Below are 3233 nucleotides of genomic sequence, written 5' to 3' on the forward strand. Positions count from 1 at the left end.
GGCCACGCCAGCCAGGCCGCCCCGTCGTGTGTGGCTGGTGAGAGGGGCGCCCCGACCGATGAGCCCCCAGCCAGCTTCCTCAGAGGGGCTGGGTGGGGGCGGCCCCCTAGGGACCCGGCTGTCGCAGCAGCAGCCGCCACCGAGGGCTCGGGGAGCGAGCAGGGCCCCCGGGGGCCTTCGGGGAGCAGGCGGCCCAGCGGCAGCGAGCGTGAAGGGCTGGGGGGCTCTCTGCAGAGCCCGCTGTCCCGCGTGAAGATGGAGAATGCGGGATAGCACCGGAGCACCCTGAAGGGGCCACTGAGGGGGCGGGGCGCTTCATGCCCGTGTGTCAGAGGGGTCCCCCGGCACTTCTCGAGCCCACAGGGCCTCTGCGCCTCCACGGGCCTTGGCTGGGCGGGTGTCCGTGGCCCGCTTCCCCGAGGCTGGGCCTCCCTGCGGAGGCCGGGAGCGTGCCCTGGGGTGGGAGGGCGTGGCTGACTCCAGCCGTCCACCGGAGGAGGGATTTGGGCAACACCGATTAGGGGAAGGCGGGAGAGAGCAGGCGGCTCTGAGCTGACTTTGCGCTGAGGGGCTTTCTCCTGGCTCCCGTGGGCGGGGGCTGCAGCCTCTCGGGGCCCCTGCGGGCCTGAGAGCCCTGGTGACCTGTCAGACTCATGGCGCCTGCCCCTGACTGTCCCCTCCCTCCACGACCTTGCAAAGGCAGCTTGTGGGGCGTCTTGGTCCCGAGGGCCTGGCCAGGCTGCGGCGGCACCACCGCCTTGGCCCCGTGAGAGCCGGCAGCTGCTGAGGGATTTGCAGCCTGCGGTGACTGCCTGAGGCCTTGCGGCTGCGCACGGAGCGCAAAGAGATAAGGGCCCGTGTCTGGCTGGGGGCTGCGGCGGGGTGACCGTCCATCACGGCGGCACCTGGGCACAGATGCCGGCAGGCGGCTCAGGTGGCAGCGGGAAGGCGCCGTGGGGGAGGGGGCGTCGTGGCGGCCCCGAGAGTCCTCGGCCTCCCACCCACCGCACGTTTTCCTGCGGCACCTGCGCGGTGCAGGCTTCCGTGCGGGCCTCAGCGGCGTGCCAGGGCCCCGCCCCCGCCCCGCTGGGCCGCTGTGGCCGCAGCAGTTAGCTGGCCCCTGCCCACTGCCTCAGGGTGCCCGGGCGCCCTCATACCCCATGACCCTGGGCACCTGGAGGCCGCGCACAAGTGTGCTGTGGGTGTCCCTGGCCAGCCCTGGGGAGCCCGGGCCACGCCCCCCCTTCCTCCTTGGGAGCCGCATGACGCCCACGTGAGCAGCCCCTGGCCGGCCGTGTCACCCGCCCTGACGACGCAGCTTCTGTAAATAAGGGGTGTTCTGGGGAGTCACCCCCCATAGCCGAGTTCTTGTTGGTGGTGCAGTGACTGATTCCAGGGACGCCCGGGAGTCGGAGGGGCCCAGGCCGGCAGAGCCCCGTCTAGGCGTAAATAAAGATGCTTCCACACCCCGTGTTGCGTCCGCGCCTGGTGAGCCGCTGTCCACACACCCCCACTGCTGCTGGGGCGCCGGCCGTCGCCGCGCCGGGCCCGGGGTGTCGAGAGTCGCCCTGACAGCTCACTCACGTGGGGCGAGGTACCTGGACGGGCCTGTCGACAGGCAGCTGATGGCTGCTGGCCATTCCTGACTCCTGGGAAGAGTCTGATGTCCAGGTGAAGGTTCGGGAGATACGGAGGTGAACCAACCGGACTTTGGTGACCCAGCCACTGCCACTGCCCGTCAGCCCTGTCTGGGAGCATGACAGAGCCCCCCAACCCCCAGCTCCCTACCAGTCTCGCAAATTCTCTTACGTGTTTGACCCTCCACCTTCACCTGTGAGCAGCTGGCGTTGCCAAGGAAGACCCACGGGTTCTGCCGGCCAGACCCCCCAGGGCAGCGTCTCAGCTGGCCGCGAGCACAGCCGGGCAGGCTGGCCGTGTCCACGCCCCCCCCCCCGTGGCAGAGACATGTTTTCACGTGAGCCACGCTCCCGCCTCCCTCTCAGCCCTGCGCAGTCAGTGACAGCTTCTGTGTGCCATGGCGCTTCCCTGCCCAGGGGACTGCGCTCACGGCCACGCAGACCTGCCCGCACCCCAGAGGCCTCTGGGTGTCGGGCCGCCAGTTCCTGCCCGTCTCCCCGGCGCCCTTCTCAAACGCCCTGGAAGAATCTCCCCTGCTCGCCGACACCACCCCCTCACTGCCCGTTCAGCCTCTGCAACCCAGCGCTCACTTCCCTGGCCCCTGGAAACAGCCCTTATCCGGCTCAGCAGTGACCGGTAGTTGGTCAGTATTTGCCAAGCCAGAGGCCTCACGCTGGTGGCCAGCCCTCAGCCTCCGGGGCCGTCTCTCGTCCCGCCTCTGGCTCTGACTTCCGGGACTTCGAAGTCCACTTACATGCTGACCACCTCTTCCCCTGTGGACTTGACCATCCACCTGACCGTGGGCAGCTGCCTGAGCTTATCCAGCACAGAGCTGTTAATTCCCCACCGCGCCTGTCCCCCCGGGCCCCCCCTCTTCCTCAGGGTTCACACCCGGCTCTGCGGAGGCCTGTCTGCACCACCTGGAAGGTGGCTCTGGGCTGGGCGGGCCTCAGCTCCCAGCCGCCGGCAGTCCCTGGGACTCGGGCTCCGCCGGCTCATCAGTTCTCCCCAGGGCTGCCGGGGGCCCCTGAGCATGTGCTCGGACCCCGCCCTTGGCTGCCCCCCGCAGTGGCCTCCCCCCCCCCAACATCCATATTCAGAGCCTTCTGCGCTGGCTGGGGGCAGGAACCGTCCCGGCCAAGGCCTGCGCGGGCGGGCCCAGCGTGCCTGGCGGCCCCACGGAGCTGGTCTGTGCCTCCTGAGGCGTGCAGGCACCTGGCGTGTGGTGGGGAGACGCAGAGGGCGAATGCGCGCCCTTCCTCTCCCGTCCCAACGAATCCTGTTTGTTGTTGGCCTAACAAGGCTTTGCCTTGATGTCAACGCAAGTGGAAGTTTCCTGAGGAGCTTGTCACCTGCCGCAGTCTCCAAACATCGGCAGCGGTGCCGGCCTTGCTCTGCTGAGGCGTCGCGGCTCGGGCTCTCGCGCCTTCCAGCACTTTCCCTCCTCCATTTGGGCCCCCGGCGCCATCTGCTGGTGGATCGGTCCCCGCGCCGCCCTTTCTGCTCGCTGCCCGCTGTCACCGGGCGTGTCTCCCTGGCACCTGTCGCCACCTGGGCTTGCTCCTCTTGGCTGTTGTTACACCGGCATCACCTGC

The sequence above is a fragment of the Condylura cristata genome, unplaced genomic scaffold, assembly GCF_000260355.1.
Source record: "Condylura cristata isolate star-nosed mole 26May11 unplaced genomic scaffold, ConCri1.0 scaffold00042, whole genome shotgun sequence".
Taxonomy (NCBI): Eukaryota; Metazoa; Chordata; class Mammalia; order Eulipotyphla; family Talpidae; genus Condylura; species Condylura cristata.